Source organism: Rattus norvegicus, chromosome 17 (genome assembly GCF_021556685.1).
Source record: "Rattus norvegicus strain SHRSP/BbbUtx chromosome 17, alternate assembly SHRSP_T2T, whole genome shotgun sequence".
NCBI classification, from domain to species: domain Eukaryota; kingdom Metazoa; phylum Chordata; class Mammalia; order Rodentia; family Muridae; genus Rattus; species Rattus norvegicus.
This window is the reverse complement of record NC_141550.1, coordinates 20,497,647-20,511,124: the sequence shown is the minus strand read 5'-3', so window position 1 is coordinate 20,511,124 and position 13,478 is coordinate 20,497,647. Positions and strand designations below refer to the sequence as shown.

Sequence of the window (13,478 nt, the reverse complement as noted above, 5' to 3'; positions counted from 1 at the left end):
TCAACACTTTTAATCCTTCCTCGTTGTTCTTCTCTTTGCTTCTTTCAAGAGACCAGAAAGCTTACTGGGCCGTGAATAATATTTGCTTATTATTATTTGGGGGGCGTGTGTAGATGTGAATGTGCACATGCCTGTGAGTATGTGAGAGTGTGCCTGTGTGTGTGTGTGCCTGTGTGTGTGTGTGCCTGTGTGTGTGTGTGTGTGTGTGTGTGTGTGTGTGTGTGTGTGTGTGTGATGCCTCTGCATCATGTCTCTTCCCTTATTGCTCTCCACCTAATTTTTTGGGACAGAGTCTCTCACTGAACCTGGAGCTCATGGATTTGGCTAGACCAGTTGGCCAGTAAGTTCCCAAAATCCTCCTGTCTTTGTCTCTAGAGCTGATATTATGGCATGTGACACACATTTTACATGAGTGCTGGGACCAAATTCAGGCCTTCATGCAAACACTTGACCGGCTACGCCATCCCCACCAACCGTGGATATTACTTATTATTGTTAATTTGTATCAGGCTGCATTAATTTGGGCAGCACGCAGAAGGAGCTCACATCAGCACAAAACTGAAGCTTGGAATTAATTGGGCCAGGAGGCTGGGCCGCTGGTCCCTCGGCTTCTGTGGCCAGTCTTTGTGGATTTTTCTCTTGCTCTCTCCCAGCAAGTGCTGGAGCTGGGGCTGTATCAGTCCTTACTCTGCATGCATTTGAAACTAGCAGATGAAAGCTGCTGCTGGAACCAGTCTAATTGGAGAGAATTGCAGTTTAGAGGTAAGGGCTGTAGCTAATAAGTGAACCGGGGAGGAGCAGGGTGCAGAAGGGGTGGGGAGTTGGGGGAGGTTGCAGAAGGGGGGGCAGGGGGCAGAAGGGGGGGCAAGGTGCAGAGAGGGGAGGTACAGGGTGCGGAAGAGGGGGAGGACCAGCATGGGGAAGAAGGGGAGGAGGGCGATGGGGAAGAGGAACAGGAGCAGGGCTCTTTTTGATGAAAATGTGGGCCTCCCCACAGCCTTTCCTCTTCAGCGGCTGCCTCACAGATGGACCCTTTAATTGAATTTTCCTACAGGCCTGGGGGAGGGAGCCATTTCAGGTGCAATTGAAGTGAATCCGATGGTTTGTTTTTTGTTTTTTTGTTTTTTGTTTTTTCAATCAGAGGCTGAGGGCCAGGTGGGCAGTTGTCAGTCTTGGCATTTTTACTCTTCTTCCTGTTCCCTCTTCTATTTTTTTTTCATTCACCTGGAGGTTTGTCCTCCTTTGAAAGTCCCCACCAAGGGTTATCTTGCTATATCCTGGTCTTATTCCCAAGGGCAAGCTTAGAGGGAAGATGAATTGGAAAGATAGGATTTCATTTAACTCCACTGCATGCATTGACCATTTATTGAGCATCTGATATATGTCAAGGCCTGGGTGTCTTATAAGGAAGGAGAAAATCGGAAGTTTAATGGCTGCCCTTGGAGAACTTGTGCCTACCCATGAAGAACACTCTTCTTTTTATCTCTCTTGAGAATTTTATACACAAGTACTATATTACATCATTTCCACTTCATCCCCCTCCCGAGACTCCTCCCACATGACTCCCACTCCCTCTCATGTGACCCCTCCCTCTTCTTTAATCTACATATGAAGATGCAAATGCAGCCTGCTGAGTTCATTCATGCTGAGTCCATCTACTGTTGCTCATATGTCTATTAGTTGAGGGCTGACCACTTGGGATTGAATAACCTATTATAAGGGCTCTTCTGGAAGAAGGCTGATTACTCCTCTGTCAGCAGCCATCAATGGCCTACAGTTCTCCATCTAGGGGTGGGGCCCTGTGAAATTAACATTGGCATGTCAAATGGTGTCATTGTGCAGGTCTGTTTTGGGCAGCCTTGGCTTTGAGAGTTGATGGGTCCAGTTTCCACGTCATACATAAAAGACGCTGTATTGTATCAGATGTCCTGATCTTCTGGCTTTTACCATATTCCCATGTCCTCTTCTGAGATGTTCTCTCAGCCTTAGATGTAAGAGTTGTGCTGCAGAAATGTAAACTGAGGCTGGCCACCCATAGTCAGGTGTCCCCTACATTGTGACCTGTTGTGACTTTCTGTAACAGTCTCCATTTGCTACAAAGAGATGCTTCTTTGGTTAGGGATGAGAGTTACACTTACCTGTGAGTATAAGGATAAGGATTTAGAATGCAGTTAGAAATTATACTGGTTTGGGGAACGGGCAGCAGTAGATTCTCCCCTAGGCTCCCTGGCTTCAGCAGCCACAGGTAGTTAGCTTGGGTTACAATACCAGGCATGAATTTCTTCCTGGTAAGCAGGCCACTAGCCCAGTTATATAGCCGTTAGTCGCTGCTGCCCAGTTCCAAGATGTAAGCATCACTATGGCAAAAATCCCCAAGGAATAAAACTCTTAAAAATAAAAGCAAAAGGCAGGGAGCAGAGCAATAAAGCAAAGTGACCAGAGGACAACAGAGGCAGCATAAAGTCCTAAATTTAATATAATGGGAGACTAAAATATATACACAAGGAAGCCATAAGAATCCCCTTGGGAGTCAGAGGGGTTGGGGGACACTTAATTTAGGCAAAGATCTATCAAGTAACTGGTATGGGAGGTACCTCTTCTTGTCAGAAATAGCAATAGAGTTGGCAATGCCCAAGAAAAGAGGAGAAAAATTAGTCCCATCCTCATCGTCTTGTGCAAATACGTATGTACCTATGACTAGGTTTCATAAGAATTGGCCATTGATCTCAGAGAGTCCCAAGTAATGTCAGGAGGCTTTGTGGAGAATCATGAGTGGCCACTTACCTGTGCCTTCAGCTGACTCAGGAAGTCTTCAAGAGATGGGGCATTTGGTAGTTTGGAGGGGAGAAAAACTTGTTAGTACAAACCCATTCATTCATTGTCCAAGTGGCTATGCTGTATCTGGTTCCTAGTAGTATGAGCCATTACCATAGTTGTCATCACCATCATTATCATCACCATCAACACTGTCATTATCATTGCCAACACCACCATCATCAATTTCATTGTCAATTTCATCACCATCACCACCACCACCACCACCACCATCATCATCATCTCAGTTGCACAGTGAATAATTTGATCCATTTTATATAGAAGAAAAGCAAAGTTCAAATGGTATAAATCACTCACTGGGGTTGCACAACTCATGACACATCATCCCCCACACCCACCTATCTCCCAAGACATATTCAAGGTCAAAGTTGTGCCCTATATAATACCCTCTTACTGAGTCACTCAGACAATCTAATTATTTTTCCAGTCTTCAAGATGTATCTCAGCAAAGTCTATCTTAAGCTCTGGGTGTCTTAGAGAGGCTATCCCCAAACTGTAATGCCAATTGAACTATAGGGAGAAAGTACCTAGGTGCTAATGAATGGGAGTGTAAATAGAGCTCACCAAGAAGCATTTAGAGTTCTTTATGAATAATCTGTGTCCCACAGAAGTCTCTAAGACCAGTGTTTTAACCTGTTTTGTATTGCTATAACAAAACACTGGAGAGTGGGTACTTTATCGTGGAAAGAGATCTGTTTGGCTCATGATCATGGTGCCAGCATCCTGGTGAGGGAACAATATGCCAAAGATGCAGAAGACCCGGCTGTGTTCAGAGGATCCAAGTACAAAGACTACTGCTTTATAAAAACCTGCTCTCAGAAGAGCTCACTCATCTGTAAGACCATTCCTGTTCTCTTCCAAGGACAGCGCCCTGTCACCAAACTGCCTTCTACTGGGACTCTCTGGTTCACCATCTCTTGATCATCACACTGAGAACCAAACGTACTTAGGGGAACAAACTCAACCCCTAGCAGCCAGTTTATCCTCATCGTCTCCTTCTGACAGGTACTGTGAAGAGGGGGGAGGAAAAGGAGGGAGGGAGAGAAGGAAGGACAGAAAGAGGGAGGGAGGGGGAAGGAAAGGAATATTTTTATTTTTCAGCATTAAGAAGCAGCAACTTGGAAAGGAAACTGAGCTGTGGTTCACATGGTTATTTGTTCTAGAAGCCTCTGGAAGCCACACTCCACGTCCAGTCCTGTCTTGGTGTTTGTGTTTTCTCAAGGAGTCTGGAGTGTGGTTGCTTGTTTAGTTTAGAGATGAAATCTTACCGTGTGTCCCAGGTTGGTCTATTTCCATCGTGTAATCCTCCTCCTGCAACCTCCCAAGTAACGGGATTTCATGCACGCACTAACACACCTAGCTCAGGGATGTGGAATTCCTAAGAACTCTAATTCCTCCCATAACATAACAATATTCACTTTCCCTTCTTATTGTCAACTGTAGCTATTTTTGCAGAGTTTTGGATTCTCTTTTGTGGGACTCAAGGTAATTTCAGAGTAAAGACTATTGTAAATTTAAAGTATTTTCCCAGAAAATGGGGCTTGGGAAGAAGTCTAATAAATCAAACCACCTAATAAAACTAGAACTAGATAGTAAGATCAACTCAAAAGTGAAAAGTAAATGCCCAAAGCTGTCCTCCTCCCATATCTGTGCCTGTGTCAAGGCTGCTTCAGAGTCCTTCCCACCAGAGACTTGGAGTATAGACTCCACAAACATTTTCCCAGAGATCAGCCCATGCCACCCACTGCTAGCCACACATCTTGCCTCCTCTATTTGAAAAACAAAAACAAACCGTCTTCAATGTGTGCATTGATTCCTAAGGAATGAGAGCCCTAGTGCTAGTGGGCACAGCCGGCCAGTGGGCCACATCGGGCGTGCTCTTGATGCTCAGAGGGAGATACCCAGTTCCCAATGCTTCCCCAGGGAGGGCGCCAGCATGACCTGCCAAGAGCTGCCAGCTCAGTCCTCGGGTAGGAAGGCTTGCTGTGTGGTAATGCATTTGTTGACCTCCATATAGCACGGATTTTACGAATTTGCTGAGATGATAGTTCATCGCAGGCCATCTCATTCTGAGCACTGTGCCAGAAAACTGTTTCTCACGGGGAGCTTTCCGGTAAGACACTAAGCAGCATCCTGACTTCTACCTACTAGATGCCGAAAACCATCTCCAGACATTGCCCCAGGTGAGGACCACCCACTGGTTCTAACTCTAATCTGACAGGCTTCCATATTGTCACGTTGGGACCACCTGCCACTAGTTCAGGAGGAAGTCCTTGACTTGGGTCATTCCAGGCTATGCTACCCCACCACTTGAAGTTCTGAGTAGCAGGACTGACCCTCCATAAGCCAATGCATTTGAATATGAGCCCAAATATCAAAGGACAAAAGCAAGTCTAAGACCCCAGGTCTCATGTTTCCTGGGTTGACTCGCTTGGAAACAGGACCAGTGGACGTAAAACCCTGGGAGAGGTCTTTCAAACCCTGCCTGGCCATCAATCAGATATACTCTCCACAAGTGATGCAAACTCTCTGAGGTTCAGTGTTATCTGTAAAATCTGTCACGTGAGACCTGAGGAAAATTAGACAGGATGTTAAATATTCAGCTCCTACCCACCCATTAGGCACCTAGTAGGTTTCCTCCATCCGAATTGTTTTGGCCCTATCCTTTAGACAAGCATAGATTTTTATCCGGAATAAAACCAGGGAGCACCCGGCAATGAATTCCACTAAGCAGGCGTGATATGAATAGGTGGTTTTATTTCCTTCCAAGCGTAGTGTTTGAACTTGGCATAATCCAGCCCCTTTGTGAATTTCCAGGTAACCTCCCTGTGACTGGGTACACAGACCTGTGGGATCAAGGTTTTTGCTTGAGTGCTGGTGGTGGGGGCAGTTGGGGGCCCTCTGCAGGTGTCTGTCCCTGATAAGCTTGTCAGTGGGAGCTTTTTCCAAGCCTGGCTCCTCTGTCGGGTGTACAGGTGTGCCTGGGCTCAGCTTACTGCCTGGAGTCAAGGTCATGGCTGCTGGGAGAGAGGAGCCTCCCCCTCCACCCTCTAGGGATGGCTGCTTTTATCAGCCCAAACAGCCTGCTAAACCCTAGAGCCCTCAGAGGGCAGGGAATAGGTTTCTCACTCTACTTGCAAACAGCCATGAACGGGAGCTCCTGGGCAAAGGATCCCGGTGCTCATTTCCCAAGGGGAATCAGGCTGGGAAGAGTCTTGATGAAGGTTTAGGTCACCGGGCAGAGAGAGAACCAGAGAAACAGATGCTGCCCTGTGAGGCTTTGTGCCTTTAGAGCGTGAAACTAAACAAGCAACAACTAGGGGATTTGGGACTGGAAATCTTGTTTGGGATTACCTCAGTTCTTCACTTCTCTTCCAAACGCGCATTTTCCTGACTCTCTCCGGGAGTGGGGGATGGAAAGAATGGAATAAAGGAAGGTGACTTTTTAAATCTGAAAACCTCTCTAACCACTGCAATGGGAAGAAGCAGCTTTTGGGTGAATTGGGCTCTGAGAGTAATTCAGATTTCGTGTATCCACATCCCTGGTCCTCTCCTGTGAGTCATCTGGGTCCTAGAATGATAACTACCAAATGTTCAGTGTGCAGGAGGTTACTTCTGGTGTGATTAAGGTGGGACAATTATCAGAGGGAACACAGAACGACTGAGGAGTCACTGGTGTCTCTAGTGTCACTGGACTAAGCCATTTGAGCTCTCCAACGAAGAGCCTCAGTCACCAGCCTGCTGAGACCCAACTGGGCTGGAGCCACGGGAAGTACTGTGCACAGTTTGTGGAAACTGGATGAGTTGGGCATAACCACAACTGGGCTAAGGAAAGCGAGTATTAATGCAACCCTGTGACAACATCCCTCTTCTACCGTAGACTAACACCTCAGTGGGGATGGTAGGTGGTTAACATCTGCGAAAATGTAAAATTTGGAAATAAAAATGGTGTGCGTGTGTGTGTGTGTGTGTGTGTGTGTGTGTGTTTCCAAAGAAAATGAATGATTGAACCACCAGAGACATGATTGAATGTCACCTCATAGTTAAGACTGTACACCACACAGCCAGGTCAGGGTTTAAATCTTAATAATACATTTGCTGATGAAAGGACAACATTGATTCTGGGCCTCAGTTTCTACATTCATACAATAAGGGACATAATGGCACTTCTTGTTAGTTTCCCAGCACGATAAGTTAGCACAAACGATGTGACTTAAACAACAGGCACATCTTTCTCAGAACTAGAAGGCATTGTTCTGAAACCAAAGGGTTAAAAGGGGAGGCTCTCTTTCTCCCCTGAGGTGACCTCTGTGTTTTCTAGTATGTGGGAGTGGCTAAGGATCCTGGACTCCTCTGGCTTTCGGATGCTGTGTCTTTAGTCACAGGGCTTCTCTTATGAGGACACTAGTGTGTTGGATGTAAGGGCCATAGTAGTCCATAGGATCGCATCTTAATTTAACTAACTCTGTCTGCTAAGACATGATCTCCAAGTAGGATTTCAATATAATTTGAGGGGAGGGGGATCACATTTCTAAAGTTTGCAACAACCTCGATGGAATAGATAGATGCTCCACTGTACATCTACATCAGGGGACCTAGGCTACCAAACTAGTCAGTTGGAAAATGGGATCTAGGCAGGGTCCCTGTGGTTCCAGAATCTGTGCTCTTCCTCCTCAGTCTGGTACTTCTCATATCTGAGGGCTACTCGGTTCCTGTCTCTGTCTAGTTCCTTTGTAGAATTTGTATAGGGTCTCATTTCCTAACCCTTGGGTTCCTCAAATGACCCCACCACACACAAAGTCTAGTTCACTACTTTAGAACCCCAAATTCAAATACTTTTGACTACCATGGTATAGATGCTTAGTGTTTAATACATGTCATAAACCCTTGCTATGTCAAGACCATACAAGATTTAATCAGCATACCAAAACAGACCATGGACTTCTCTCCCCTCAAGAGCCTGCAAAGACCAAAACGCCTATAATCCCAGTATTTGGAAAACGGGTTAGCAGTTCAAGGCCAGCGTGGGCTACCTAGCAAAACTTGTCCTTTAAAAAACTTAAATATGAAAGGTTTTCAAATAGATGCATCCAGAATCAGCCATTTACAAGCAAACGTGGAGTGTTACCTGTTACACATATAATGTCCATGACAATTCTGTGAAGAAGACGTCAGTTTATTATCATGCTACAGGTTAGACTGTGGAGGCACAGGAAGTGTAGGCTCACATAGCGGAAATGTATCACAGCGTTCCAGCTCGAGGGCTAGACCTGCGCAGTCTGCCTTTCCAGCTGTGGGTTTGTGTGTGCTGTTCCCTGTGCACTTTACGACGTTACGGCGATGTTCAATAGTTAAACGTCGGAGATGCTGCTGTAAGCTTCCTTTAGCTATGTAGGCGCCTCCTGAATGGGAGAACCGCCGTGTTACTGTGCGTGTGTCATTAAGGCTTTGGTACATCGCGTCAAATTGCAGGGATGAGGGAAGGCGTTCTCAGGGACTGGAAATGTGATGGGAAGGAAATAGATGCTAGAAAATAGCAAACACTCCAGATGAATGGAACGGCGCGCAGTGCTTGAGAGCAAGGGCCTGAAGAGCCACCTCTCAAGCGGCCAGCTCCGAGCTTAGGAGCAATCAGCATGCCAGACTAGGGATCGCAGACATTGTCAAGTGACACTCAAACCCTCGCACGTGCTCCAGAACGTGGGAGGGAGATGACCAAATCCTGTCTGAAATAATTTCCTCATGAGGAACTCCCTGTTTCCCATGATTCTCCACCGTACCCACTTCACCACCGATTGAGGAGGGAGGGGAAGGGGTTCCTACCCGGTTCTGTTTTTACTTGATGCATTGTTGAAATCACCTACCATAATACATAGGGAAAAACATGAAGCATAATGCATTAGAAGTTACTATGCATTTAATATGTCCGTGTTCTAGAGATGTCTGATGAATAATATAATTATGTATATAACATACTAACTAATAATGCAAAGAAGACTATAAAAGGACCCAATCTTGTCTGGAGGTCATTCACCTCCTGCACAGCTTTTCCTATTTCTACAGAAGTACTTTTTTTTGTTTGTTTGCAAATGCAATGCAACAATGCAAAAACAAAGGTGGGTTGTGTTGGCAGTGTTAAAATTTCATATAAGTAGAATTGTAACACATGCATTTCACTGCAATTTCGTTTTTATTTCACTTTTCCTAAAAAATATATTATTATTGGTGAGTGCAGTATCTGTCTCTTCACTGCTATCCCACATTCCAATCTTGGAATTCACCTGTCTGTTTTCTCGTCTACTTGGTTTGCTTTTAAGATGTTTGTCCTAATCAATGCCATGGAGCTGTTCTCAATGCCGCTCTCTGTGTCTTTGTATGTTCAGGCCATGAGCAGAGACCTTCTTAACTGGAGCGCCTCCTCCGAAGTCGGATAACTGAGTAACTGGATTTACGGATGCTGAAGTGAGAGCCTTCTCTGCTTCCTGCGATGGCTGTCTTAGGGGAGAGAGCTGAACCCCTTACCAAAAACAACCAACCAAACATAAAACGTAGAGAAAGGCTTAGTGATCCTTCTTAGAGATGAAGGTGGGATGGCTGTGCACAGTGGCTCTTTTCCCTGGAGGTGCCAAAAAGCTGTAGCTGTGGATTCAATGTGGACTCAGTGTGACAGAAACCGGAGCTCCATAGAACTGTGAGCCAATGGGCCGGGACAGCAAGGGGGTTGGGCACTCAGCCTGGGGAAATGCTTGCTACTCAGAAGAAGGTAAAACAGCTTCTAGAATGTTGAACTAGAATGTTGCTTTCCTGTAGTGTCTAGCATGGAATCCCTTGTTTTATATTTTCGTAGATGAGAATATCTGGGTTTTTCTGTCTGAATTTCCTGTGTAATCCCCACTCCATCCAGCTTATCTCCATTTGGTTATTTGCCTGTCTACTGTTGGTTGGTAGACAGTCTTTATGTATTGTGGCCTTTCTTTTCCTGAGAGTTGTATAGAAAGGCTTGTTCTCCCCAGACGGAAAGCCCAAAGAGATGATTCCATCCGAGCCCATCCTGGCGACCTCGTGAGTTTACTGTGAAGAGTGACTTACGGGGGTAGGAATGACTCAGGCAGCTGCATCACAAAAAAATGCTCCCCACACCAGCTCGTGAAAGCTGCACCATCAGAGCTTCCTGTGTGACGGGCGGGCAGCTACATCACTGAAAGCTCTCCTCTGGCTCACAGAGCCTGGGAGTCTTAACTGGTTTCCTAACTTCCTGGATCTTCCTCGTGAGTTTCCCCGAGCTTTGGGACCCAGCCTCCCTCCACAAAGCAACGTTTCGGCCCCTAAGAAGCAGCTACTTAGCACACGGTCTGAATGACTCATGGATGACATAGGGGGCCTGCAAGATGGTTCAGGGTAACGGGGTTTGTCCCCAAGTCTGGCCAGCTGAGTTCCTTCCCTGGAACTAGCAGGAGAGAAACAAGTTCCAAAAGTTCATCTTCAGAACCATCCCTCCAAGGCCTCTGCATCAGCTCCTGCTTCCTGACCTGTGTGAGTTCCAGTCCTGACTTCCTTTGGTGATGAACAGCAATGTGGAAGTGTGAGCTGAATAAACCCTTTCCTCCCCAACTTGCTTCTTGGTCCTGATGTTTGTGCAGGAATAGAAACCCTGACTAAGACAAATTAAACACGTTCCAAACGTCCTCTGACCTGCACATGGACAATGTGATCTTTTAAAAAAAGTTTTAGATAATTAATGTACTTGAAAAACCCCTCATTATGAATTTTAAGATGTGCTGAGTCCTACTTCCTTAACACCAATGTATGAAGTGGGGGAGGGGAAGGAGACAGATTTGTGTAAGGGGCCGTTAGGTTGGTTGCAGTGGATAGGGACCGCGTGTCTCCTGTGAATTAGACAGTGGGAGAAAACACACAAACAGAGAGGTAACAATGGTCTGCGTGCCCTTTAGGGAGCTGCTACTTCTAGAAGAAAAGGGACAGCCGTTTGAGTTCAGTTATTGCCTCCTAAGTGCCATCATAACTAGCTACACGTGTAGCCACAGTGACACCACTTCAGGGTGGAAAAAACAAGCTTCCGCACCTTCTACTCGAAAAGGAGAAATGGTGAGGAGAGCCACTGACTTGACTCTCAGTCCCCATTCAAGGCAGGACCTGATGTGGCCAGCCCAAGCTGTGGTCTCACCTGCCACCTCCCAGTGCTAAGGTACCTGGCACAACCAAGGCCTTATTAAAACCTTGCTCTCTCATACCTCGCTGGACAAGGCTTTCTGCTCCTGTCCCATCAACTGCTCCCTGCGTCTGTGTAGAAAAGACCCTCACAGTGCACTTGTTAGGACCTGCAGTGTCGACAGCCATGACAGCTGGTGGCTCAAAGGACCGGTGTGTCTGCTTTTCTCTCCCTGCCAGGCCTCCCTGAATAATTTGGGGTCTTGTGTACTTATGAAGCATGCTATTGATACTCCAACAGTGGGCTTCAAAGTGCGGGATTGCTTTTTAAGTGGCTAGGGGTTGCTTTTCCATTGGCCTACATACACACTGCTTACTTTTCCCTGGGCCCGGGGAAGCACATTTGCACTTGACTTATACCTGCAAGGAGTCCTGGTGTCCTTGTCGAAAGAACAGTGTTTTGGTGGCATTTCTGTCTCATACTAGCTGGGTGGCCATGGGGAAGTCATTAGACTTGCATCTCTTTCGTCCTATGTTAAAAAGGAGAACACTACCAGTGGCGACTCCTAGATATGTGCATATAATTACTTTTGGAATTGATTTGGAAACTCTCTAAGCGGAGGCAAATAGAAAGGATTGCAGCTTTTTGCCAGACAGGGCCGCACTGTACTGGTCCAGGAGAACAGTGCAAAGGGCACCATTAATAGCATCTCATGGCCTCTCGGTCTACACAGATGGGGCCCGACACAAATGGGCGCAGACCTCTGTTCTTAGGTAGCCTAGGCACTCAAGCCTGAATGGGGGGAAATATAAGAAAACAACCAAGAATTCTTCTCAATCTGTAGAGCCATGAACTGCTAAATCTGTTCACTCTCTGTGGGTTGATCAGGATGGATTCAATCATAAACTTGAGGCAGGGGTGTGTTCGAGAACTCAACGTCACAGCACACGTATTCTCACTTCTGAACCATAGATGGATAGGAGTACATGATGAGCTTGTAGACAACGCAAAAGTACAAAGGAAGTTTTGTTTTCCTTGGTCAAGGCAAAAGTCTCACGAACTCGTGGGAGTGTGTGTCCAAGGGTGTGGAATCTTCCAGACAAGGCCAGAAAAGAAGAAATGATTCCCTTAGAGTCACACAGCTAGCTGGTGGCTTAGGTGACACACCAGTCTGACGTGGCTACCTCCTGACCCAGGTGTGACTCCCTGGTTCACTTGAGTGTCGAAGAACCACAGTGCAATTATCACACTGTCTAGTCTATTTATTGACGCGTTGAGATGCTTTGTAAAAGAGAAAAAATTAAGCCACCTCTTTTTTTTTCTCCTTTTAATTTCTGAGAGCAGATCTAAGACCGTGTGTATAGATTTCCTTCACGTAACGATGTGAGAATAACAGGGTAAGATTGTATGTCACAGATGAAAACGCTGTATTTACGCCTCATTGTGATCCGTTCATTGCTTTATGGATCCGGAGTCCCCTCGGGATGGTCACAAATCCACGTAATGTTCCTGAGTGCAGGATTTGGCATTTGGATCTCTGATTTAGCTGTCAGATATGTAAAATCACATGTCGCCAGACAGCTCCCCCGGGACTCCACAGCTGCTCGGGCTGCAGAGCACAAGTTCCTCACATGGCCAACATTAATTTACGCCCTCATCCTGGTCTCCACCTCCCCCAAGAGCTGCTCTTCTACTGCCATGACTAATTTTAGTGTGGCTCACTGCCTCTGGTAGAGTGATTCAAGTAGCTTTTTCTTCTTGTGGACTTTTCCTAGATTTCTGGGGCTAACTTTCAAAGAAGTCACCTGAGGGCAGGGGATATAGCCCCGTGGTAGAACAGCTTTCCTGACATGAAGAGAGACATCTCAGTTCTATTTCCAACACTGCATGCACACAAAGACACACACGTGCGCGCGTGCGTGTGTGCACACACACACATGCACACAGCATATGCGCATGCTCACGGGCATACGCACACGCACATTCTCATCCAGAGTAGACGGCTCTATCGCCAGACTCTGTATCATCAACCACAGCGCATCTCCAACATTCATATGATCTCTATGAGCAAGTGATGAGGGACTGTAAATGAATAAGAAATGCTATTTTAATAGGAAAAAAAACCAATGAGCTGGCATGTAAGCACTCATTCCCCTCAGTGCCAGAGTGTGCCAAGAGAAATTACTAAGGTCTCTTCATTCTCTTCCAAACTGAGAAGAAATAAAAAGAGGGGGTGTTGAATAAATCACAAGGTCTGGATTTAAAAAAGCTGCCCCCACGAGATGGTTACTATAATCTTAGAGGCAAGAAATATATGTCCGGTTGTACCTGCAATATTACTCTTCTGGGCTCATACTCTCTACTTGTGTATGAGAAGGACCACAACCCCAGTACAACTGTGGGGATGACTAACACTCAGTAAGGATTTTTGTAAATGAAAGGTATGAGAGAAGCAAAGAGGGAACAAATAAAG

The 13,478-nt window shown here is 46.1% G+C and overlaps 1 long non-coding RNA gene across 1 annotated transcript; it reads left to right on the top strand.

The window, feature by feature from the left end:
- Nucleotides 1–660: 660 nt before the first annotated feature.
- Nucleotides 661–10,444, top strand: RGD1596092 (uncharacterized ncRNA RGD1596092). The gene is given in 3 exon segments (NR_144440.1): nucleotides 661–762; nucleotides 3,698–3,840; nucleotides 9,219–10,444. It is a non-coding gene; the product is annotated as an uncharacterized ncRNA RGD1596092 (long non-coding RNA).
- The last annotated feature ends 3,034 nt before the right edge of the window (nucleotides 10,445–13,478 follow it).